This window comes from Oncorhynchus clarkii, chromosome 28 (genome assembly GCF_045791955.1).
Source record: "Oncorhynchus clarkii lewisi isolate Uvic-CL-2024 chromosome 28, UVic_Ocla_1.0, whole genome shotgun sequence".
Lineage (NCBI taxonomy): Eukaryota > Metazoa > Chordata > Actinopteri > Salmoniformes > Salmonidae > Oncorhynchus > Oncorhynchus clarkii.
Window position 1 is genome coordinate 22,157,431 of NC_092174.1, and position 27,730 is coordinate 22,185,160.

The 27,730-nt window shown below is 42.4% G+C and overlaps 1 protein-coding gene across 1 annotated transcript in view; it reads left to right on the forward strand.

Annotated features, from left to right (window-relative positions):
- The window catches only part of LOC139386972 (ELOVL fatty acid elongase 8a), a 67,042-nt gene extending 39,713 nt beyond the window's left edge, over nucleotides 1–27,329 (forward strand). Inside the window, exon 9 of the mRNA XM_071132891.1 lies at nucleotides 27,283–27,329. The gene's annotated coding sequence lies outside the window, so the exon portion shown is untranslated. The remainder of the gene's footprint in view (nucleotides 1–27,282) is intronic.
- The last annotated feature ends 401 nt before the right edge of the window (nucleotides 27,330–27,730 follow it).

A 27,730-nucleotide genomic window follows, 5' to 3' on the forward strand; every position in this document is an offset into this window, starting at 1 on the left:
ACAGGGATGTGGGAGCAAGAAAATAGCCTCCCTCTGGCTAAAAACTTGTTGCAGGTTTGAAAACCACTGTTTGTCTTACTTTTAATCATACCCTGTGATATCACAGAGACCATTTTTTAGGATCTTTCTTCTTATCTCTTTATCCACAGATCATAGAAACGTGCGATTTTCACATATGTAGACACTGGTAGGGTCCTAGAGACGTTGAATATGAGGTTGAAAAGTGGCTGAATTTACCTTTAAGTACTATTCTTTATCCAGAGGTATTATAGCAATTCTTTGTTTAAAACTACCAGCAACACCAGTTTCCTCTGCCTCATGCCGTTGCCAGGTTGAGTGACACAGTTGTGCCATGAGATGTCATATCGATCGGGTCTGAGCGCTCATTTCCCAGGCAGGTTGCCTCCCCCTGCTCTGTCTCAATGCCAGGACATTTAATGCGGGGAGGCAGGAGGAATTTTCTGATTAATAAAGATATTATGCAAATGTACATTCCCTGCATGCCTTGCAGCCCTGAGGTGCGGGGGATCGCAATGCATGTTGTTCATAATGTGCGCCAAAGGAATGACAGTAGTTGGAGGTAGATAGTGAAATGACGAGTAAGCAAGGTGCCATATATGTTAGAATGTTTTTCTTGGAACCAAACTACAGTGCATTCGGGAAGGATTCAGACACCTTGACTTTTTCCACATTTTGTTACGTTATTCTAAAATTGACTAAACCATTTCCCCCCTCATCAATCTACACACAATACGCCATAATTACAAAGCAAAGACAGGTTTTTAGAAATGTTTGCTAATTTATTAAAGATATAAAACTGAAATATCACATTTAACATAAGCATTCAGACCCTTTACTCAGAACTTTGTTGAAGCACTTTTGACAGTGATTACAGCCTCAAATCTTCTTGGGATTGACGCTACAAGCTTGGCACGCTCTATTTTGGGAGTTTCTCCCTTTCTTCTCTGCAGATCCACTCAAGTTCTGTCAGGTTGGATGGGGAGCGTTGTTGCACAGTTATTTTCAGGTCTCTCCAGAGATGTTAGATTTGGTTTAAGTCTGGGCTCTGGCTGGGCCACTCAAGGACAATCAGATACTTGTCCCGAAGCTAATCCTGTATTGTCTTGGCTGTGTGCTTAAGGTCGTTGTCGTGTTGGAAGGTGAACCTTCGCCCAAGTCTGAGGTCCTGAATTCTCTGGAGCAGGTTTTCATCAATTATCTCTCTGTACTTTCTCCTTTCATCTTGGCCTCAATCCTGACTAGTCTCCCAGTCCCTGCCAGTGAAAACACCCTCACAGCATGATGCTGCCATCACCATGCTTAACCCGAGGGATGGTGCCAGGTTTCCTCCAGAGGTGACACTTGGCATTCAGGCCAAAGAGTGCAATCTTGGTTTCATCACACCAGAGAATCTTGTTTCTCATGGTCTGAGAGTCTTTAGGTGGCTTTTGGCAAACTCCAACCGGGCTGTCATGTGCCTTTTCCTGAGGAGTGGCTTCCGTCTTTCCACTCTACCATAAAGGCCTGATTGGTAGAGTGCTGCAGAGATGGTTGTCCTTCTGGAAGGTTCTCCCATCTCCACAGAGGAACTCTAGAGCTCTGTCAGTGTGACCATTGGGTTCTTGATCACCTCCCTGACCAAGGCCCTTCTCCCTTAACTGTCCGGGCGGTCAAATCTTGGAAGAGTCTTGGTGGTTCAAAACTTGTTCCATTTAAGAATGATGGAGACCAGTATGTTCTTGGGGACCTTCAATGCTGCAGAAATGTTTTGGTACTCTTTCGCAGATCTGTGCCTCAACAAAATCCTATCTCGGAGCTCTACGGACAAGTCCTTCGACCTCATGGCTTGGTTTTTGCTCTGACATGCACTGTCAACTGTGGGACCTTATATACAGTTGAAGTCGGAAGTTTACATACACCTTAGCCAAATACATGTCAACTCAGTTTTTCCCAATCCCAGTAAAAATTCCCTGTTTTAGGTCAGTTTGGATCACCACTTTATTTTAAGAATGTGAATTGTCGGAATAATAGTAGAGAGAATTATTTATTTCAGCTTTCATTTATTTCATTACATTCCCAGTGGGTCAGAAGTTTATATACACTCAATTAGTATTTGGTAGCATTGCCTTTAAATAATTTAACTTGTGTCGAACATTACGGGTCGCCTTCCACAAGCTTCCCACAATAAGTTGGGTGAATTTTGGCCCAGTCCTTCTGACAGAGCTGGTGTAACTGAGTCAGGTTTGTAGGCCTCCTTTCTTGCACACACTTGTTCAGTCCTGCACACAAATATTTTATAGGATTGAGGTCAGGGCTTGTGATGGCCACTCCAATACCTTGACTTTGTTGTCCTTAAGCCATTTTCCCACAACTTTGGACATATGCTTGGGGTCATTTTCCATTTGGAAGACCAATTTGCGACCAAGCTTTAACTTCCTGACTGATTTCTTGAGATGTTGCTTCAATATATCTACATCATTTTCCTCCCTCATGATGCCATCTATTTTGTGAAGTGCCTCCCACTTTTTCCTCCAAACATAATATGGTCATCATGGCCAAACAGTTCTATTTTTGTTTCATCAGACCAGAGGACATTTCTCCAAAAAGTACGATCTTTGTCCCCATGTGCAGTTGCAAACCATAGTCTGGCTTTTTTATGGAGGTTTTGGAGCAGTGGCTTCTTCCTTGCTGAGCGGCCTTTCAGGTTATGTCGATACTCGGACTCATTTTACTGTGGATATAGATACTTTTGTACCTGTTTCCTTCAGCATCTTCACAAGGTCCTTTGCTGTTGTTCTGGGATTGATCTGCACTTTTTGCACCAAAGTATGTTCATCTCAATGAGACAGAATGTGTCTCCTTCCTGAGCAGTATGACGGCTGTGTGGTCCCATGGTGTTTATAGTTGGGTACTATTGTTTGTACAGATGAACGTGGTACCTTCAGGCGTTTGGAAATTTCTCCCAAGGATGAACCAGACTTGTGGAGGTCTACAATTTTTTTTTCTGAAGTCTTGGCTGATTTTAATTTTTTTTCCCATGATGTCAAGCAAAGAGGCACTGAGTTTGAAGGTAGGCCTTGAAATACATCCAAAGGTACACCTCCAATTGACTCAGATTATGTAAATTAGCCTATCAGAAGCTTCTAAAGCCATGACCTAATTTCCCAGAATTTTCCAAGCTGTTTAAAGGCACAGTCAACTTAGTGTATGTAAATGTCTGACCCACTGGAATTGTGATACAGTGAATTATAAGTGAAATAATCTGTCTGTAAACAATTATTGGAAAGATGACTTGTGTCATGCACAAAGTAGATGTCCTAACCGACTTGCCAAAACTATAGTTTGTTAACAAGACATTTGTGGAGTGGTTGAAAAACAAGTTTTAATGACTCCAACCTAAGTGTACGTAAACTTCCGACTTCAACTGTAGACAGATGTGTGCTTTACCAAATCATATCCAATCAATTGAATTTACCACATGTGAACTCAAATCAAGTTGTAGAAACATCTCAAGGATGATCCATGGAAACATGATGCACCTGAGCTCAATTTCAAGTCTCACAGCAAAGGGTCTGAATACTTACGTAAATAAGTTATTTATGTTTTTTAAAATCTTTAATCCATTTGCAAAAATAAAATAAAATACAGTTTTTGCCTAGTCACTATGGGCTATTGTGTGTAAATTGCTGAGATAGTTTTATTTAATCCATTTTAGAAAAAGGCTGTAACGTAACAAAATGTGAAAAAATCATGTGGTCTGAATACTTTCCCGAAAGCACTGTATTTCAGGTATTGGCCACAGGCTGCTGTAGGAATGTTCTCTTCCATCTCTTTCATACTATACTATACTCTACTCTTTTCAACAATAACCACCACTCTTGCTTCTTGCCCATACTGCTGCGCACAGTGGTCTCATTCCATCTGTGATCTCTGTTTCTTCAAGGCTGGACTGGAGGTGCCATTCGTTCCTGGCTGGACACTACAAGCACATTTAGAAAAGACGAGAGACAAATCTTGTTTCTAGCATTTTCTCTTAACATGTTTGTCCTCCCATTTGCCTATTTTTCATCGTTTGACCCCCTCCCACCCGCCACCCCACCACAGCTGGCCATGCTTTCTCAGTAAGACCCAGGCTTTCTCTATTATTACCATGCTTGCCTGGAGTCCTTTGACCCCTCCTCCTCTGAGCAGCGGGGCGTCTCGCATCCAGGGCCATGGGCCACCCGCTCACTCCATCATAGCTCCCCACTTAGCTCTCTTGTTGTAATCCACTCTCATAAATTTGTCCAGTGGGACTGTTGACCAGGGCCAGGGGCTGACTGGTAACTCTAGCCCAGTGGCCAGCCTCCTCCTGGGGGACAGTGGAGGTCTTTGTTCCCCTGTCATGCCTCACATTCCCAGAGCAGCCATGGGTCCCCTGGAAGGCAGAGTTCATGGGGAGGGACACAGTGCCATAGCCTCATAATTACCAGACTGATTCCATGGTAGCGAACATTCACGTAAACTCGCGAGATCAGGCAGCTTGCGAGGCCAACAGACCCATTCTTCTACACCATGGTTTCCAAATCCCGCCCCCAGGCATACTCATTGAGAGTAGAGCAGTGATATGGCTCAAGCCCTCATTAAATATGGCAGTTTCAGACAATGGCTTTAGACAGAGGTTCTTGAAGGTGGTTGTTACACCCCCAAGGATTCGATTGAAAGACATGACGTTTGGTATCCAGGATTAGACGACTACATAAAGGGTCAATGCATCTGATTTGGAGTGAGGTGGGGACAGTGAAGGATGGAAGGATGGATCCTTTCAAGACTTATGTTTAAAAGACAGAAAGAAAGGTCAATGGTAGGAGGGAAATGATATTGTTGCTATTTGAAGACACAACAGTTGATGTTTTACGTAAAATTGTCAATTTGGCTTAAAGCTGTAAAAAAGAGGAAAAAAACATACCATAATATCATAGAGTGTAACATTTGACTGTCCACATTAAATCCACAGTAAAAAAAAGATAACATCTGATAATAAGGTACATAAAACCTGATAGTACACAATGTGTTTTTCCGCTCCCTGAGAGGAAAAGGACAATCTGAGACAGAGCCCCCTGGCCGCTGTTGTTCTCCCATCCAAAAGAATTGGAGCGGACACTTCAGGCTAGGCCATGATGTCCCCGCAAAGGATTTGTTTAATGGAAATTTGGTGTAGGAGTACATCCCCCGAGGGACACTGAGCTGTAACAAATCTCAAGGACGTGCTCCAAAATATGACATTTACCCGCTGCTGGCATCACAAATCATTCACACCAGGATGTACTAACCAGTGCACACAGATCCAACCAACCGGCACCGGAAAATACATCCCCCTCCAGGACCACGCTCTCTTTTCTCCCTATTTTCCCCTCCACACTAGCCCACAACACACAGGATTTATTTCTGCACCTCTCGTTTCTACTAAATACCAAGTCTGATGATGGACAGGTTCTTAATTAGAATTATTGACGTGTTCTTGGGGATTTAAGGCCAGGTGAGACAAGATGTTCTGTTCAAATATGTTTAGTTCATAGCTGTGTGATTGTGAAGTGAACGTCTAGCTATACAAATACAAAGCTATACAAATACAAAGCTATACAAATAACATACAGTACCTGACGGTCAGTGATTATTCCAGAAAATGAAAAAGGTGAGGCTTTGACAAGGCACTGTATTGCACACAAATACTGGGCTCTGTTGGAGGATAGACTGTTAGGGAAGTTAGCCCAGGGAGGGAGGAGGAGATGGGACGAGGGTGATCCAGAGAGGTGGGTGGGTAAATGTTTCTGATGTGGACAGGAATGAGTTCCGACAGCTAGACTAAGGATGGAGGAAGGAGCTTATTTCACGGCTGATTTGTTTTAATATCTGGAGCAACAGCAGGAGGGAATGTGGGGTAGAGGGCTACGGAGAAGGGTATCGAAGCCAGGCACTGGGAGAGAGAGAGGGGATTGGAGATTGTGTGGTGGGAGGGAGGGACAAGGTGGATTGTTGGAGAAGAAGAAGAACAAGTTTGAGGTTTTATATAACAGGTAACTTAAGAGAAGGGAACATGAAAGGAGGCAGGTGATCATGGCTATAGAAGGGATCATGGCTATAGAAGGTGAGAGGCTAGAGAGAGAGATAGAGAAAGAGAATAAGAGAGGGATGTTGTTCTCTGGAAGAGAACAGAAAAGAGAGATCAGATGGACTGAGAATGAAGGAAAGGATGAGAACAGGAGAACAAGTGTGGGGGGGGGTAGAGGCTATGAGGTGTAGGGTAGAAGCTATGAGGTATGGGGAGTTGTGTTCTCAGGGCTGAACGAGGTGATGTCAGGTGATAGTCAGGCTCAGAGAGAATCAGAGGAGAGCAGCCCTTTGATGCAATCAGAGGTGAAGAGCAGAAAGGTGAAGAGCACATGAAAGGCCCCAGAGCTAAAAGAGAGAGAGAGCGAGAGAGAGAGAGAGAGAGAAATAGTAGAGCGAGAGAGTGCTCTTCCCTGATAGAGGATGACTAGGAGAGATCACGCAGTTTTTGGATATTACCTGCATCACCAACAACATCCCATTAGCATTTTGCTGGCACAACATCTAAAATACATCTATGCAGTAATATAAACCAAAATATCATCTTGAGTTAAAAGAAAGAATTATGAGAAATGAAATCAGCAGGAAAGTAATTGTGGTTTGCCTAAGAATGAGCATGGACATTGATAGGAGCTGATTGCTGCTTCTGAGAATCAAAGCGAAGAGGAGAGGAATGGAATATTAGCAGTCCTGCCTAGCCAAGCCCAGCATGGAGGGACGAGCCCAGAGCCAGGCTAACAGGTCTGTGATCCATGGGTAACATCTGTCAGCAGGACGCAGCTTCCCTGCTGACAATACCATGGATCACAACCTGGCAGCTTCTAGTTAACGCTACAGTCTAAATACAGCCCTATATGATCACAATGTGGCAGCTCCTCGCTAACATCACTACAATCTGAATGCAACACAGCCTCATAGATCACAACCTGGCAGCTCCTGACAACCCTGACAACCTCTGCACAGGCCGATAGAGTTGGTTCCAATTCGCTCCGTACGCCTCTGTCTTGGCCCTAACCCTTCGATGTTTGCAGATCTGAAGATTCTGGATAGGTATAAGTAATGCCGCGGTGGATCAATTTGGGGTCCCGTGATGCTCAGTTGGTAAAGAATGGCGCTTGCAACACCAGGGTTGTGGGTTCAATTCCCACTGTGGACCAGTATGAAGAAGTAAAAAAATGATGCACTCACTACTGTGTTGCTTTGGATAAGAGTGTCTGCTAAATTGCAAAAAAATGTCAACGGATACAAAGAGAATTGGGAGCAGCTGATAAACTACCATCAAACTCACGAGGTACATGTGTAGATGCAACTCTTATTTTGAAAGGAAACGCAATTATTCTGCCCATCGAGCGGTGAATGTCTCAGTACTTGTTCTCCAGTGCTTGTGTTGTAGTTTGAATCATCCTTTGATTGCCAGATTTACACGCAGAATCCTTTCAAATAGCTCTCTGCCCCAAGAGCCCTCACTCTGTTGGAGCATTGTTTGGAGGAACCCACTGAAATGTTCTCCCCATCTCCCGTCTACTTTGTCTCCCATTGCAAGTGGGCCTGTCGAAAGCCATTTTAGACTGTAAGCACCTATCCTCTTTTATGCATGGCTGTTGATGAAAGCCATAGCAGTGGGCTTGTGCGAGAGAGGGGTCCGTGAATAATACTCCAAATACAAAGAATACTTTTACATAATACAGCGCCTCTGTCACAAACCATTGTCGTTGCTATTGGGCTAGCAGCATATGAATTGATGTCGCCTTATTTGGCAAACAGCATCCAATTTTTCTTGTCCTGTGTCCTCTACAGTGACAGCTGCTCCCAATGGCACCTGCTATGGCCTCCTGCCAATTTATTGTACATCTGGTAGGTGACATCATTGTGTCACGCGCTGTCGTAGAGACAAAGTAACATGTCACCCACCACAGCAAAGAAGGCTCTCTCTTCCTACCCCAAATTGAAGGGCAAACAACCTCCCCCTCATCTTCATCGGAGATGGGAGGCAGTGCAGGGAGTTCACTGCCATATGTGTAGCGGTTATGGTCTAGAGCAGTGGTATTCAAGGTAGGGGTCACAACTCCGAGTGTGGTCGTGGGAGAACTGCAGTGGAGTCCAAAAATTAAGAGTACAGATTATTGTATGAGACAATATACAAAAGTTTTTGAGAAAGGTAATACATTTTTTTATTTTATTGAGTAAATGTATTCATTGGTTTCTTTTCATTTTGATAAGAGAGGAAATGTATTTGTTGATGTACTAATTTTAAGGCGGAAAAAAAATGTGTTCCCCGGAAATTCTGCCAAAAGAATCGGGTCCCTGCTGAAAAAGTTTGAATGTCACTGGTCTAGAGGGTACAGTGTGGGTAGTAGAGATGGCATTGAGTGCAGGGAGTGCAGTGTGTGTATCAGCGCTGACAGAGAGAGAGAGAGGCCACTTTGTGTGCAAATATTTCTCTGTCCATTGACAAGCACAGAAATAATTACTCCCTTGCAAATGTGCCTGAATAATTTGCTCGATTACCCTCTCTATGTAGACAAGCACTTCCCCCATGGCAGAACTCAATGGGGGGAGAGGAAAAGGATGGTGAGATGTTGGCTTTTGGGAAGTTGTGTAGAAAGAGATAGAGGAAGCAGTGCCTGTGACTTCAGAGGACCTTCTTTGTAATGTTTCTTTGAGCAGGGTTACATGGGTGTTCTACGTGCATGCATGTCTGCGAATGCGAGACTTTGTGTGTCTTTCTGTGTGTTGTATATGCCACAGCTGTCCACGCAGAGTGTGGTGTCGCTGGTGCTCCAGTTAGCTAATCATCCCTGCAGTCTCCACTCACAGTGGTGTCATTACTGAGCATTCCGCATGGCTGGCCAACTAACAAACAAACTGTGAAAGACATTAAGGGGAGAAATCCAAATTTGCCTCGCTAAAAAAAGCCCTCTTCTGAATCTCTGTGGAAAAAAAGGCTCCCCACTTGTTTTAATATGGACTATGGAAGAGCAAAAGCTTTCATAATTATCTATGATTGGTCACTGCGGCCATGATCATTTTCATCCTCTGTTTTGTAAACAAAACAATTTTGACTTTAATATCTTGAGTACCATGAAATTACCCACCGTCTGCACAACACAATGTGATGAGGTATTTGGACAATGTCAGCTCTCATTCCAGGTAGCAGGCCTGTGATTTTCAGCAAACCGTTGGTCGTATCTTCCCAAAATGGATCGAGTCTATTTACACAGCAACGGGTTATACTTAATTAAATCATTCTAAAGTGAGTTTCACATGATGCACAGTAGAAGTGCAGAGGTTTGAGGAGTGCTGATTGCTACTAAGTTCAAATTCCAACTAATTTGAACTTTCCAACTCTTCCACCCCCAACAGCTAACTAAAGGCCTTGCACAAATAATGTCAAAACTACATTACTCCATAGACAAACCTATCACTAGTCTCTCCCCTCTCCAGACAAATGCCAAATGTCTCAGTAACGTTGTCATTTCATTAGGTCAGAGGTGATCACGTTCATTACTACAGACCTATTCATAGTCCTCTGACTCGGCCGTGCCCGAATACTTTGTTTCATCACAGCTGATGGATGTGGACCTCTCTCCCTCTCTCTCAGCCGAGGTGGCTGTTTATTGTTAAAGCCCAGCTACATTTTTCAGCCAGGCACTTGGTTTATGTTTGTTACCAGAGGAGTCTCAACAGAGAACAGGTCGTGAAGATGGTGCCATGAAACAGCTGGGCCAAAGCCAGGCCTCTGTCTCTCTGGTCTCTCTGGCCTCTGTCTCTCTGGCCTCTGTCTCTCTGGCCTCTGTCTCTCTGGCCTCTGTCTCTCTGGCCTCTGTCTCTCTGGCCTCTGTCTCTCTGTCTAGCTCAGACAGTCATGGTGGTGGGATTGTGGTTTGTATCAATATTATCTACCCACAGAACTGCATGACTGTGCCCTCCTGGCCTCTCTCTCTCTCTGTCTCAATCAATTATGTTTTTTTTTAAGATACTACCCACAGAAAAGGATGCCAGGTTTCAATGTCAGGCTATCTGGTTTTGTTTATGACAAGGATTACACACCACTGGAAACACTACATTATACAGGCTCACTTGAAGACCTGGCACTACCCCTGCCACTGGTTGACTTAGGTTTTGACCCTATGATACACTACCCCCTCCCTATAATTTGACCCTATGATGCTCTACCCCCTCCCTATATTCTGATTCGCTATGTTTAGCCACTGGGGACTAGCTTAAAAGAAACACTCCATATCAGTCATGAATGATGGTGGCAGGTAGCCTAGTGGTTAGAGCATTGTGCCAGTAACCAAAAGGTTGCTGGATTGAATCCCTGAGCTAACAAGGTAAAAATCTGTTATTCTGCCCATGAACAAGGCAGATAACACACTGTTCCCGGGTAGGCTGTCATTGTAAATAAGAATTTGTTCTTAACTAACTTGCCTAGTTAAATAAAGGTTATATAAAATAAAATTATCCCCCCCCCCCCCCCCCCCCCCCCCCCCCCCTGCTCTGCTCACTCTCCTCTGCTCCCTTCATTAAATGGGGTGTGTGTCAGTGAATGTAAACAGTAGTGAGGGCTTGGCGGTGTTGCTATAGCCGACACACATGCAATGTAGGCCTAATCAGTGATTTGGATACACAGTGACAGGTCATCTGGTTTTTAGATCAGAGGTTACAGAATTCAGGAACTGTGGAAGAAAAGAGTAATAGCTGAGACCACTACCTTAATGTGTATGTTTTTATCTACCTGCTAAAGCTTTCATATTGCCTATCCCATATGTTCCAACCTGGGCTATGGATGAGCCAGACAGAGGCCCTGATGCTGCGTGGTGGGATTGAGAACACAGATCTAATAGCTCGTGTGGTCTCCGTGCCATATGAGAGGAGAGGGGGGAGGGTCCTCATTCAGCTGAATAGCAGGCTGAGTGATGCTGCTGAGTGATTGGCTGACTTGAGGTGTGTGTAGCAGAGTGGAGAAAAAAGAAGGCAGGCTCAAGGGAAACAGAATGAGTGTACGCAATCTCTAATTAAAAAGAGCGATGAAGGCTGACACACCTTGGTCGACTCGTGTTATCAGTCATTAGTGAGAGTGCAGCAGATTATGAGAGGCCGTGACCCTGTGCTACAGTAGATTGCCTCTCTCCCTATACACATCTCCTTTTCTCCTTCTTGCCCTCTAATATTACACCCCATACCTGGGATGGTTGTATGGCTGAATAAGGGAGCTTAGAGAATAATCCCCAATACTGAAATCAACAATGATAGAATTCCAGGAAGTAAAACACAGCTCTACTATCCTGTTTTTCTGGATGTGTTACTACTCTCCAGTTGTATTCTGCTAGCTGGGCCTACGCTACCTCCCACATAGGTTGCCTTGTCAAATTGATACCTCCACCAATCTGGTGCAAACCATCTGGTGGTATATTCAACAAACAATGGTCTCATATGAAATGGCTGAGGGGGGCTGTGGGGGGGTACCTTCATTGGGTGCAGTGGTCCAGAACACTGTGTTCAATCAGTAACCCCCCACCACTGGTCATTGACAGGACCAGGCAATCCTAGCCCCTCTAGCCCCCTCCAGAACCATGCTACTGTTACTCTCCCTTAACAGGGGAGGGCGAGAGGTAGGGGGGGGGGGGGGGGTTATGGGGCAGGGTGTACTAGTGAGTCTCTCGTGAATTGTGTATGATTTAGGATAATTCATGTACTGCACTTCCAAGTGCATTATGTTAAGCGTCCCTGGTGTAGCTCAGGTGTAGCTCAGCCCAGCTCCTCCCTTTAGCCATCGCCACCTCTCAAGCCCAGCCTCCAGGGCCCAGATTCACAAAACACTTCTTATGCAAAAACTTAAGAAGTTTCTTAAGGAAAAAAAAAAACGTTTATTAGATAGTTCGTAATTCCTCAACAATATCTTACGATTTAATGATTTTCTTACGAACTCAAATATCTTCTTACGAATCTTCTGAAGATTTAGCTAGTTATCTAGCTACCAATGGCAATCATGTTAGCATATTTCATGCTGAGATTACTGTTCGAAAACATGTTCTTGGGTTTAAAGTAATCAATACTGAAACTTTCAGATGAAGTTTGTGAGTGAATTACATGTTCAATTGCTTTCATGAGCTTGTTCTCTCACTGCCCAGAGTTTAAGACAAGGGTTTAGCTATCTTGGAATTAAGAACTTTATATTCAAGAATCAAATTTCTTCTTATCTTTTTGCTTAAGGAGAAACATAAGAAATAGCACAGTAACATTTCCAAGAACCTTTTTGCTTAACTTTCTTCATAAGTCTATAGTTAAGGAAAAAAATATAATTTAAAATGTTTTGTAAATCTGGGCCCAGGCCTCCAGACCCTAGCCTCCTCCTCCATGATAAAGGCAGTGGCGGTAGGCGGTAGGAGGGAGCAGGAGGGGCGCTGCCAGCGTGCCGTGTGTCGCCCCTCGCCGCTAATGCCCTGTCTGGTTGTGGCAGTTACCCCAGATCTCTGGAATAACCTTCCCTAACTGTCAGCGTGTATTTGCTTGTAAATGCAATTTCACAGTGCTGACTAAGTGTTTCTTGTTTGTTGTGCTTTTGTTGACAGAGGCCTCATTTTCAATGTTTACTCAAATAAAAATGAATAATTTTTTCAACCTGAGACTCATTGGCCTTGGCTCATTTTCTGTGAAGAACATGTAAAAGAACACATTTTCATTGATTGTACACTGTGCATCTCCCTACACATTTATATTACATATGTAGTGTTCGGGTCCACTGGACCCGAGGGTAATAAAAGTGTGGAAAAGTGTGTGTGTAGGTGAAAACAAGTACAAATTTATCAAAAAAGTTTGCTGTGTGCCTTCACTCTGTCTTCCTCCTCCCTGGGCCTGCTGTTTCAACATAGCACCAAGAACCTGTCTGCCTCCATGCCTGTCTGCCTGTCTCCTGTCTTTCTTGCACTCTATATTTACCCTTTGTAGTGTGTGAAACTAAACAATGTCTTGCGGGAACCTTCACAATGTTATTACAATATATTATTTCAATACACTGTAAAAAGTGCTGTATTTTCCCACACTCTACCCCAGCCAGGTGCAAATTGGGAGAGACACATCAAATAAATAGCTTTGCATGTGTGGCTCCTTACCACAATCAATCAGTATGGCAAAAAAAATCTCTGCCCAGAGGGCCTTAGAAATCATTTTTGCAGAGAGACAAGCTACAGTAGTGTGGAAGGAGCGTCTTCCACTATGGAAGATGAAGAATTTTACAAATATGAGGATCATGTCTCTGTCAATCTGGAGTCTGACAATGAGTTGGAAGAAGAGGCTGAGATTGACCCTCAGTCAGCTCCAGGACCAGCCCGTCAGCAGCCAGCCCCAGGACCAGCCCGTCAGCAACCAGCTCATCAGCAGCCTGCAGGAGGAGAAATATGGATGTAAAAAATGTGTGAAATTAAATGGTGATCTTGCCCAAGGAATGAGCCATCCCGCATGGCTGCCAATGGGATAAGGATGTAACCAGAGCCGAAGCGGATGGCGGTTAGTCGTGTGCAGGACATAAAGTCTTCTTTTGAACTGTTCATCCCAGACACCAGCCAGGAAATCATTCTGGACTGCACTAATTTGAAGGGAATGCGTGTTTTTGGAGAGAGATGGAAGGAGATGGATCAAACTAATTTACTTAAATACTTTGGGGTTCTTATCCTTGCTGGTTTTTTCAGATCCAATGGGGAATCCTGTGGGATGCAGAAACTGGCAGATAACTTTTCCACATCATTTCCAGTATTATTCGCTTCGATAACCGAGACACCAGACCATCTCGGCGGCTGAGAGACAAGCTAGCTGCAATCAGGTCAGTGTGGTACAAGTGGGTGGACCGCCTTCCCCTGTTCTACAACCCTGGGCCAAACGTTACTGTTGATGAGCAGCTTATGCCATTTAGGGGCCGCTGCCCCTTCAGGCAGTACATACCATCTAAACCCTCAAAATATGGAATCAAGATCTGGGCTACCTGTGATGCTACTTCATCATATGGGTGGAACTTGTAAGTGTATACGGGGAAGCCAGATGGAGGAGCCCCTGAGAAGAACCAAGGGATGCAGGTTGTCCTGGCCACAACATCACATTTTTACTTCACACAAGCTGGGACAGGATCTCCCCAAGAAGAAGCTGACGATGGTAGGAACAGTACGAAAATTCCTCTAAGTTTGTGTTTACGGCCGACACGTCCCTAGTATCCTACATGCCAAAGAAAGGCAAACGTGGTATGATGCATAGGGATGGTAGAATCTGTGGCCAGGAACATAAAAAATAAAAAAAAATTATAATGGATTACAATGCCACAAAAGGAGGGGTGGATAATTTAGAGAAGCAGGTGTCTGACTAGAGCTGCAAAAAAAGAACCCTACACTGGCCACTTGTGATGTTCTTCAAAATCTTGGACATCTCGGCATATAACGCGTTTGTCATTTGGTTGGGGTTGAACCCAGATTGGAACAGAGGGAAGCTCCAGAGGAGACGTCTCTTTCTTGAGGAGCTGGGTAAGGCATTGGTAAGACCTCAACTCCAGAGGAGGCAACATATCCCAAGGACACCAGCTTCTGTAGCCATCGTGAGGAGGATTCAGGAGGAGGATGCTGGTGCCCCATCCGCCCGACTCACAGAACCAACAACTCCAATACCGGAAGTAAGTGTGAGTGATGATGTTGCATGTGTGCGTGTCTGACTAGCCTACCTTGGCCTGCTGTAGCTACAGTATATACGTGAGTGAGTGAGTGAGTAAGATTTAGTACGTTTTTTCATCATTCTAGATTGCAGCCGGTAGCAACAAAAAGAAGCGCTACGATGTGTGTGGATCCAAGAAGGACAGGAAGACACAGTACACATGCATAAAGTGCAATAAATACAATACATTTGCAACACACACACAGTCAAAATCTGTCCCTCATGTTGTGTGTAGACCGGCCTTAATTTGTGTTCAATGGGGCTCATTTATCATTTCCATAAAATACTGTACTGTATTTGTCCTTCCAATTTGTTCAGTTCAAAGCAATAAACATCAATAGTGATAAAAACATGATTTATTTCACCCATGTCTTGATCATAATTGATTTTTGTTTACAAAAATCACATTATCAAAAAAAACTAATTAGCAAAAAAAACTTTTATTGATAAATGTGATCTAGCAGAGGTAAATGGTAAATATTAACCAAGTATGCTGTCCAAGTATGCTTGTATTTTTACGTAAATTGTTATGGCTGTAATGTTTTAAAAACCCAATAATGTTGTGGGTCCATCAGACCCGCAAACATTGGGTGAATAACAAAAACATGAACCCCACACAAGGGTGAAACAGAATGATCATTACACAGGTGCACCTTGTGCTGGGAAACAATAAAAGGCTACTCTAAAATGTGCAGTCACACGACACAATGCCACAGATGTTTAAAGGTTTGTGGGAGCATGCAATTGGCATGCTGACTGCAGGAATGTCCACTAGAGCTGTTGCCAGAGAATTTCATGTTCATTTCTCATTCTAGAGAATTTGGTATGTCCAACCAGCCTCACAACCGCAGACCACGTGTAACCACGCCAGCCCAGGACCTTCACATCCGGGTTCTTAACCAGTGGGATGATGTGAGACCGGCCACCTGGACAGCTGATGAAACTGTGGGTTTGCACAAACTGTCAGAAACTGTCTCAGGGAAGCTCATCTGGGTGCTTGTCGTCCTCACCAGGGTCTTGACCTGACTGCAGTTCGGCATCGTAACCGAATTCTGTGGGAAAATGCTCACTTACAATAGCCACTGGCACGCTGGAGAAGTATGCTTATCATGGATGAATCCCGGTTTCAACTGTACTGGGCAGATTATAGACAGCATGTATGGCGTCGTGTGGGCGAGCGGTTTGCTGATGTCAACGTTGTGAACAGAGTGACCCATGGTGGCGGTGGGGTTATGGTATGGCCAGGCATAAGCTACTGACAACAAAACAATTTAATTTTATCACTGGCAATTTGAAAGCACCGAGATACCATGATGAGATGCTAAGGTCTATTGTCGTGCAATTCATAAGCCGCCATCACCTCATGTTTCAGCATGATAATGCTTAAAATGTCCCAGTTCTTCCAAGGCCTGCATACTCACCAGACATATCACCCATTGAGCATGTTGGGGATGCTCTGGATCGACGTGTACGACAGAGCGTTCCAGTTCCCGCCAATATACAGAAACTTTGCACAGCCATTGAAGAGGACTGGGACAACATTCCACAGGCCACAATTAACAGCCTGATCCACTCTATGTGAAAGAGATGTGTCCTACTGCATGAGGCAAATGGTGGCCACACCAGATACTGACTGGTATTCTGATTGACGGCCCTACTTTTTTTAAGGTATCTGTAACCAACAGATGCATATCTGTATTCCCAGTTATGTGACATCCATAGATTAGGGCCTAATGAATGTATTTCAATTGAACTGTAACTCAGTAAAATCTTTGAAATTGTTCCATTTTATATTTTTGTTCAGTGTATTTTGGGCAGTAGACTGTGTCAATTACATTAAAATGTAAACAATTCAAACCTCTGTAGTTGAGGGGCTTGAAAGAGTCAAAGGGCTTTATTCAATCCATAACGCGGAAATTCAGTGTTACAACATGATTTAAATTTAAACGCAATGTTCCCGTGCTAGCGGAGACTGCATTCACGGTACATGCTGAATATTTTCTATCACGCAATCTGTAATGCTTCAGCGATACAGACTGAATAGAGCCCTAACTCAGGAAGATCCATTTCAGGCTATTGTTTGTCTTTTCTCTCAGCCTCCAAGGTAAAAATCTAATCCATTGTAGAAGGGGATTTTATGACTTACAGTATGTGGCAAACATGGAGGATCCCTTCAAAAGAGAAATGTCTATATCCTTTTTTGACAAATAACAGGGTTGGACAACGTCAATATCAACACAGAGGTAGAATTTGTCGAAGGTCACTTGCAGTTCTGTGGACATAAAGATGGGTGAGGACAGCATGCAGATACGAGTTGGCAGAATTTAGTGAGTATGTGCGTAGATTTTAGATTACAAAAATTATATAAAACCAGTCTACTGAAAATATAATGTTGCACTAGAACGACATGGCTTTTTTTTATTCAGGTCTGACCCTAACCCTGTGTTTCAGGCATAGATACCCTTTGGATTCCTAGGCTACAATTGAGATGTGGCCAACAGAATGTGAGGAAAGTCTCGCCTGCACTAAATATGTGATATATTCTGAATGTTTATGCAGAACTTATATTGGAAAGCTATTATTAAAAGGTGCACATTGCCCTTTTTCATTTAACTAGGCAAGTCAGTTAAGAACAAATACTTATTTTCAATGACAGCCTAGGAACAGTGGGTTAACTGCCTTGTTCAGGGGCAGAACGACAGATTTGTACCTTGTCAGCTCAGGGATTTGATCTTGCAACCTTTTGTTTGCTCTAACCACTAGGCTATCTGCCGCCCCCATCAAATGTATCATCTTCAGCAACATGCCAAGATCAACATATGTGAAAATGGTTGGTTTCTATGTTTTGTAGTCAAAAAGATAAAAGAAAGGAAGGGGAAAGGATGCCTAGTCAGTTGCACAACTGAATGTCTTCAACTGAAACGTGTTCTTCCGCATTTAACCCAACCCCTCTGAATCAGAGAGAACTGTTTCCGATGACATCATCCGGAGACACTGATGACATCACCTGGCGGCATCATACTTGTTTTTCCTGACGAAAAATAATGACAATAACAAGATGAGATGCCCCGGAAAAAACTATTACTATTACAAATTACTTTTCATTTTAGTTGACAAGTGTAACGAGATGAGAATTCCATGTGAGACTAATGGACATTCAACTTGACATGAAATCTCCTTTTCATCTGTTTTGTCCAATCATAAGCATGCATGGTTCAGCATATTGTTTCATGCAATCCTCTCATTGGTCTATAACGTCTTTCAGTTGCGTCTGCTGCTTAAGCAAAGCTGGCAGGCAAACACACACAGTCCCAGGAGGTCACTAGTCTCTTTTTTGAACTGATACGCAGCCAGGACACTTCAATTGTAGTTTACCTCAATTAGAAACAACCATGCATTTGATCATATTTGCTTTCATATAGGCAGGCCATTTTTGCTTGATCACATCAGAAGCTATGTGCGCTGTTATTTATCTGTCTTGTCGCTTTCACGGTCTGCAAAAGTAAGTTGTGGTTGCTTCAGAACATCAGAACAGCGATTACTCACCTCAAACTGGACATAGATATTTTCTTTAACGAGTCCGACGCAAAGGATATATCTGCTTTCTCGAGATCAGGCCCAATCCCCATCATTAGCGTGAAGAAAAGATGGAATAAAAGGGGGCGGAGGTCGGGGTGCCTTATGAGAAATTGGAGGCGAGTAAGTAACCCTCCACTACCATCCATACTATTGGCCAACATGCAATCATTGGAAAATGACCTGGATGATCTATGATTAAGACTATCCTACCAATGGGACATTACAAACTGTAATATGTGGCTCACCACCTGGCTTCGCTCTTATGTACCAAAATGTGAAATGGTGTTTCTTACATTGGATAAATGTAGAGACACAGAGATACGAAAAAGTATATCATACACTGCATTTGAGGAACAATGGGAAAGTAATTCTGCTTTGTAAGTTGATCAACTTGTAAACTCCCTTTTGAGAAAATCGTATTTGAATGTTTTGGTATCTGGTGAAGAGCTCTTCTTTGTCTGCACTCATTCAGCATCGTTCAAACCCTCTTAAGCTTTAGCCCCATCCGTCTCATTTCACTCTTGGAGCACACACTTGATGCACACTTACCTCTGGATAACATGAAAACAGCCTAAACAACTCTATTGGCAACAATTTCATTACGCTGTAATAATAACGTCCGCCAGGGAGCCAGCCAGCTAACGTTATCTAGGTAGCTAACAGTACACTTTAGCTTAAGACATATAGCTAACTAGCTAGGGAAACAAGGAACCTAGCTCGGTAAACAACGTTTAAGATCACACACGTCATGTAACGTAAGCGAACAACCAGCCAGATAACGTTAGCTAGTTAAACAACAATGAACAAAGTGCCAACAATGCCACAGTGCTGGGAGCTAACAAACCAGGTGCAATGTTAACTAGCTAACATTAGGCTCTAACTAGAAAAGCAACGGCTCTGGGAAATGAATAACAACGTCAGATAGGGAGCCAGCCAGCTAACAGTACACTTTAACTTGAAATGAAACCACTTTCTGTCAAAATTAGAAATGTGTAATATCTGAAAATGTTGCTAGCTAACACTAGACTATCTTACCTGTATACATCATCATGCATGATGGACGCATCTCCCTCTCAGGAATGCCATACCCCGGTTGCCCTTAGTTTGAAGATGTAATCTGGAGACAGGTGTTTTCTCCATCTCTTTAGCTAGCATACTCTAATTCCACTGATTTCAAAACGTGATCCTCCAGAGTGGAGAGCAACGCGTATGCAGCTCAACTACACAATACATTTTTTTTTAAAGCCGTGTTCGACAGGATTACCAACACAGATGAGCTCAAATAGACAGAAGCCTTCAATATGGCAGACCAATCAAAAGTCCTCTCTCTACATGTCCAGCCCACTCATTAGCCAATCATGGCTAGTGGGAAGGTTTCTCCCTTTTTCTGTGGCTTATCCAACAAGGCTCGGAATTTAACAATTGTATTCGTATTTACAGATGACATACAAGTTTGTTAATGAGGCACATGTTATTAATAAGGCCTTTTGATTAAAAAAAAAAAGCCATTACGTTCAAACGGCTCTCCTGTGAAGTCGTGACTTGCAACATATGCCTAGTTTCCTGAATCGGGTCACATATCTTATGTTTCACAGAGTCGTGGCTGAACGACGACAAGGATAATATAGAGCTGGCTGGGCTTTCCATGCATCGGCAGGACAGAGCAGCTACATCTGGTAAAACAAGGGGCGGGGGAGTGTGTCTATTTGTCAATAACAGCTGGTGCGCGATGTTTAACATTAAAGAAGTCTTGAGGTATTGTTTGCCTGAGGTAGATTACCTCATGATGAACTGTAGACCACACTATTTACCAAGACAGTTCTCATCTATATTATTCATAGCCATCTATTTACCACCACAAACCGATGATGGCACTAAGACCACACTCAACCAGCTGTATAAGGCCATAAGCAAACAAGAAAATGCTCATCCATAAGCGGTTCTCCTAGTGGCCAGAGACTTTAATACAGGCAAACTTAAATCAGTTTTTCCTCATTTCTACCAGCATGTCACATGTGCAACCAAAGGAAAAAACAGCTTTATTCCACACACAGAGACGCTGTCACGCCCTGACCTGAGATATCTCTGTTTTCTTTATATTTTGGTTAGGTCAGGGTGTGACTAGGTTGGGTATACGCTAGTTTTTGTATTGTCTAAGATTTTTTGTATGTCTATGGTGACCTGATATGGTTCCCAATCAGAGACAGCTGTTTATCTTTGTCTCTGATTGGGGATTATATTTAGGTAGCCCTTTCCCTTTGGTGTTTGTGGGATCTTGTATATGTGTAGTTGCCTGTCAGCACTCGGTTTTTATAGCGGCACATTTAGTTTTGTTATTTTGTTCAGTGTTCATTCTTTAAATAAATAAGAATGTACGCATACAACGCTGCGACTTGGTCCGATTCTTATAACGAACGTGACAGACGCATTCAAAGCTATCCCTCACCCTCCATTTGGAAAATCTAACCATAATTATATTCTCCTGATTCCTGCTTACAAGCAAAAACTAAAGTAGGAAGTACCAGTGACTCTCTCAATACGGAAGTGGTCAAATGATGCGGATGCTACGCTACAGGACTGTTTTTCTAGCACAGACTGGAATATGTTCAGGGATTCATCCAATGAGGAGTATACCACCTCAGTCACCGGCTTCGTCAATAAGTGCATCGACGACATCGTCCCCACAGTGACCGTACATACAGTACATATCCCAACCAGAAGCCATGGATTACAGGCAACATCCGCACCGAGCTAAAGGCTAGAGCTGCCGCTTTCAAGGAGCAGAACACTAATATGGACGCTTAGAAGAAATCCTGCTACGCCCTTAGATGAACCATCAAACAGGCAAAGCATCAATACAGGACTAAGATTGAATCCAAGATTGAATCTACACCGTCTCTGATGCTCGTCGGATGTGGCAGGCTTGAAAACTATTACAGACCACAAAGGGAAACCCAGCCGCGAGCTGCCCAGTGAAGTGAGCGAACCAGATGAGCTAAATGCATGAGAGGCACCAGCTGTTCTGGATGACTGTGTGATCACACTCTCCATAGCCGATGTGAGCAAGACTTTTAAACAGGTCACAAAGCCTCAGGGCCAGACTGATTACAAGGACGTGTACTGTCGTGGAAATTTCCTCTATTTTCCAAATCATGAGCGCAAACCACAACACAAGTCAGAGTTAGTTATTAAAGTCCATCTTTAATTATATGAGCTCTATCACAACCCTGTGACTCTCAGATCAATTCGGTGTCTATCAATGAATTCTCTGAGAGCCCCTTCTACATTGCAACTGAGATCCTTTAATAGCAAAGAACACACATAGTCAGACAGCATAGACATAATACATTGTTCAGCTTTGTCTCCTTACTCAAACCCAGAACCATAAACCAATCCTCCAAATCAACAGGCATATATCAAATTGTCATTTAGATACAACCAATTCTAAATACAACCAATCCTGGACAAGCTCACAGGGAGCATAGAATGATTCCAGACACTGCCATCCTCCTCTCCCCGATGGGAAAAGTAGGGAGTGACTGGCACACAGACACAGTGGAGCAAAATATATGTTTACACATGATGACACATTGACCTCTCCCCTCTCTGTGGCCCATGCAACTTAGTCTTGACATAGAACAGATAACTGCCAATGGCCACCACTATAGTACAACAAAATACATTCCTATGAGAAATAACTTACAAACATATGATGAATATAAAACATCTTACCTATGTTACCACCCAATTCTGATTATTCCCCAACTTACTCAAAGCATGCATGGACCAACTGGCAAGTGTCTTCACTGACATTTTCAACCTCTCCCTGACCGAGTCTGTAATACCTACATGTTTGAAGCAGACCACCATAGTCCCTGTGTCCAAGAAAGCGAATGGTAACCTGCCTAAATGATTACCGCCCCATACCACTCACATCGGTAGCCATGAAGTGCTTTGAAAGGCTGGTCACAGCTCACATCAACACTATCATACTGGAAACCATAGACCTGCTCCAATGCGCATACCGCCCCAACAGATCCACAGATGACGCAATCGCAATTATCCCAAAGTGCTAATGTTGCTAATTGTTTGCAGAATGTTCAATCTAAGTACAGAAAATCACTTAACTATCCCTTATATGTATCACAGATTTAGAAAAATCCGTGCAATGTTTGTTAGGGTCAGGGTTAATGAGTAGATTAACAACTGATAAAAATATAGGTTAGTTATACCTTTAAAACAAAAATATATTCCAGCTATTGTGAATTTCAAAATTACATATAAAATCAAAAGAGATTAAAATAAGCATGATGTTTTGTAAAACAAATGTTTTAATTTCTCCAGTATGTGAAAGCTTGGTGAATTGCAACAGCACTAGGCTGCAATCAAAACAAATCTACCCCCTTCCCCACATTACATTTCCCCATAACATCGTAGACATTGGGTGTTTGAGCCTTTTACTTTCCGTTTTGGTCCACCAGCTTCAAAAAGCTGTAAAAACTATATTTTTGTTATTGATAATATATTTCACAGCGATTTAGATGGTACAGTGATTCACGAAACTATTCAGTGCTTGTTTTCTCACATAAACTGAAATTAAGTGAAAAGTGGAGAATTGTAGCAACCAGGAAATGACAATTTCTACATTGGCCAGATGCCTCTCAAGCTAGAGAAATCAATAGGCAAATATCACAGCCAATCACAACACTGGCAGGTAAGTAATACTGTGAAACACAGTATCATTCCACTATTACTGCACACACACAGTATTATGGATAAAAGAGTATGGAGGCTATTGACTTTTCCATAACAAGGAAACAATGTGCTCAATATATGGGGATTTATATCACTATTCAAACATTACACACAAACCAATCATCAATGTGATGGTTGTAACAGAAAAAAAGTCTAGAAGAGAATGAACAAGCAAGAGAAAAAAAATCAACATAATGCTAATTCACATCAATGAAAAGATAATACATGATAAACAATAATGTTGATAGAATAGCGCAATAGAATACTTAAAAAAAAAAATAATTAATTGTATATTTAACAGTTGTCTATTGTGAATGCAGCCCAAGCACTACCTCCCCATAAAGTAGTTCCACCTCAGTAGACAAAAAGTAAATAAAGAGAAAAAAATAAGTATTGTTCAAAATAATCTGATTGGAAGCTGGGACACTGAGTGTACAAAACATTAGGAACACCTTCCTAGTATTGAGTTGATCCCCTTTTTGCCCTCAGAACAGCCTCAATTCGTTGGGGCATGGACTCTACAAGGTGTCGAAAGCGTTCCACCATGTTGACTCCAATGCTTCCCACTGTTGTGTCAAGTTGGCTGGATATCCTTTGGGTGGTGAACCATTCTTTAAAAAACCCAGCAGTGTTGCAGTTCTTGACACACTCAAACCGGTGCGCCCTGGCACCTACTACCATACCCCATTCAAAGGCACATCAATATATTGCCTTTCCCATTCACCCTCTGAGTGGCACACATACACAAACCATGGCTCAATTGTCTCTCGGTTTGAAAATCATTCTTTAACCTGTCTCCTTCCCTTTATCTACATTGATTGGTGGATGTAACAGGTGACATCAATAAGGGATCATAGCTTTCACCTGGTCAATCTTTCATGGAAATAGCAGGTGTTCCTATTGATTTGTAGACTCAGTTTATAATTCATTAATTTATTACATTTGTTTGAATCCTTTATCTATTTAGGTGAGTCTCATTGAGATATTCAATTTTTTCAAGGCCCTGAATATTCAAGATCTAAGCTATTTTTTATGATCTCTACTAACCTAACATATGGAGAAAAAAAATGTAAGATAGTAATAAAATGTACCATCTAGCTATTTAATTTAGTATTTTAGGACCCCTGTAGGTACAAAAAATATATTAAACATTGAATTTACTGCTATTTGCCTATAGAAACTCATTGAATAACACACACACACATGGCAAAAAGAACATGCGCATTCGTGAGTCTCAGCTTTTTATATTTTTCAAGAGCCATTTTCGGGATCCTCAGAAATACCGCCCTTCCTCAGCCCCCATCCACCACAAAGGCTAATGGCCGTCATCATACATGGAATTGAATCAATAACACGCTGATTAAATCACATATTTCCATGCGGACATGGCACATCAACATTGATGGATGGCAGTAGAGTAATATTCATTGTATACAGCACCCCTTTTTTTCTCTCTCAGCCTCTTCAAACATCCTAATGGTGTAGTAGCTTCCTACATTCTTCATGATCATCTTGCTATCTTCCTAAGTAGCTCAATGACCTGGGAGTGATTCTCGTTGTTGAAGACATGATATCCCACGATTTTCTGAAGATATAAGTCCCCTTTCACATAGTCTTCAATTGATTTCTCCCCCAGTAGATGTCCATATGTAAATAGCACCATTGCACACTTTTCTGCCTGTTCACTTAAAATTGTGTTAAGGATCTTCACTGTTTCCTTCTCCTGTGTGCATCTACCCAACGGAATGACAATCAGGAACACATGTGGGCCAGGAGTAGAGAAGGAGAAGCTCTGCCAGTACCTCTTTGATATGCTTGGTGTCAAACACACCTGGAGTTTAAACAACTAAGACCCATCCACTACACCTTTCACAGTCCTAAGAGTTCTATTGTGGTTGATGCTAGTGGAGGTGTCCCATTCTTTCTTTCATTTGTCGAGTGAAGACTATTAACTGAAACATCACCCCAATTTTTGCAGAGGTTCCCTTGCTTGTGCCAGCATACGTAGCAATACACTAAGCTGCATTTTCAGTTTCACACTGCGTCTTGAGAGCAATGACATAACATATATGGTCTGCAGAATATAAACTTTGAGAAAACTAACAATGACTTTATGAATCAATGTAATTATTTAAGAAACAAGGAGACCTACACTTTTGATCAATAGTTGACACTAGTCATAGTTACTGTTCTTCCTTACTTGTGCTGAAGGTTGTTGACAGAGGTTGACTTCTCTCCCCATTTTCCAGCACAGTCCAGACAGTCATACAGTACTCCGAGGCAGGCTCTAGATCTGAAAGAGTGATACTAGTTGAGAATGTGGTAGTGATGTTGTCCAGTGGTTCGGTCCCTGGACAGGGGTAGGAGATCTGGTAATGGTTTTTAGTTTCTTTGATTCCATCTGACTGGCTCCAGCTCACAGTAGCTGATGTGGTGTCCACCGAGTCAACATTTAGCTTATCTGGTGCAGGGATTACTAAGGGAAAATACATTATTGTCAGTGCTACAGTAACTCCAGTATTATAAGAGGAAAGGTATAATAAAGCCATGGCTTAACATGTATTTCCAATTGCTTTTGGTATAGGAAGAAATAAGCTAAAACAGGACAGATGTCACACCGGTAAAGAGATGATGCGTTGCCATAAGGTGAGGGAGATCTCTTACCTGTAACAATGATTTTAGAGACAGGTTTACTCTGTTTCCCATTGTTCAGCAAAGTTGAGACACTGACAGTGTACTCAGTACCAGGTTTCAAGCCAGTTAATTTTTTTGTGGCAGACCTCAGTAGTGTCTGAACAGAGATATGTTCTAGGGCTAGAGCAGGAAATTAGGAAGCACTGTGGGAATGTCTCCATTCCTTGAACCTTGGACCAACTGAGATTGAAGGAAGTATTTTCCAAATGATATATCTTTAAGTCTCTGGGTGGGACCACTCCAACAAAAATCCAGATTTGTTTTATGATGTTAATTCTGACAGATGAGTCCATAACAATATCTATCCTATGACACAACTAAGTAGGTAAGTAAGTAAAACGTGACTAAACCAAACACACAGATGTACAGTTGAAGTCGAAAGTTGTCATTAAAGTCATTAAACTAGTTTTTCAACCACTCCTAAAATGTCCTGTTAAAACTTCTTGGCGCACCCATCCCGTTAGCGGGATCATTTTCTGCAACATCCGCTGGATTGCAGCGCGCCAAATTCAAATTAAATTACAAAAAATATTTCATTTTCATGAAATCACAAGTGCAATATAGCAAAACACAGCTTAGCTTGTTGTTAATCCACCTGGCATGTCAGTTTTCAAAAAAGCTTTTCGGCGAAAACTATCCAAGCGTTTATGTTAGGACATCTCTCTCAGCAGACAAAACATTACAAACAGCTAGCAGCAAAGTAGATTGGTCACGAAAGTCAGAAAAGTAATAAAATGAATCGCTTACCTTTGATGATCTTTGGATGTTTGCACTCACAAGACTCCCAGTTACACAATAAATGTTCCTTTTGTTCCTTAACAATTCTGTTTAAATCCAAAAACCTCCATTTGATTGGCGCGTTATGCTCAGAAATCCACATGCTCGAGCGGTCACGAAGGGGCAGACGAAAATTCCAAATAGTATCCGTAAAGTTTGTAGAAACATGTCAAACGTTTTTTATAATCAATCCTCAGGTTGTTTTTACAATAAATAATCAATAATATTTCAACCGGACCGTAGCTTTTTCAATAGGAGTGAGAGAGAAAATGTCTACTCCAAGCTTCTCGCGCATGCAAAACTCTGCTGGCACCCAGCCATCCACTGACGCGATGTGATCTTTCTCGCTCATTTTTCAGAATAAAAGCCTGAAACTATGTCTAAAGACTGTTCACATCATGTGGAAGCCAAAGGAAAGGGAATCTGGTTGATATCCCTTTAAATGGAGGAAGGCATGCAATGGAACAGAGAGGTTTCAGGAAAAACAGCACTTCCTGGTTGGATTTTCCTCAGGTTTTCACCTGCAATATCAGTTCTGTTATACTCACAGACAATATTTTGACAGTTTTGGAAACTTTAGAGTGTTTTCTATCCTAATCTGACAATTATATGTGTTACGGATACCATTAGCCTGTGTGTGTATCCTGTGTGTGTGTGTATCCTGTGTTCTTTTCTCTCCTTTTCCCCTCACAGGTGAAAATCATCACTCCCCAATCAGTCACCAATCCAATCAACAATCAGAAGACACACCTCCTCCTGTTTCCTACCCTATCACAGTTCCTTTCCGTTGGTTTAAAAACCCATCAGTAGTTTGCTCTAGAGCTGCATCTCTCTGTAAATGCCATGTCTGTAGGTCTCTGTGTTTCACTCTCTCTTTGTGTCTTAAACCTCTCTTTTGTTTGAGCACCTCCATAGCACTTTGTCCTCATCTGTGAGTATTGTTTTTGGTTATGGTGTTTGTTTGTTGCTGGTGGGAAAAAGGGGAAACCAAGACAAGTCGCCCATGGGCATACACTACCCGTAGGTAAACTTTGTTAAATACACTAGTTACAACTGGGCGGACCACCCACTGTATTTTTGGTTAGTTAGTTAGCTGTTGTTAAAGTAGGCTAGTCTAGCTTAGGGGTGTTTTTGCATACTT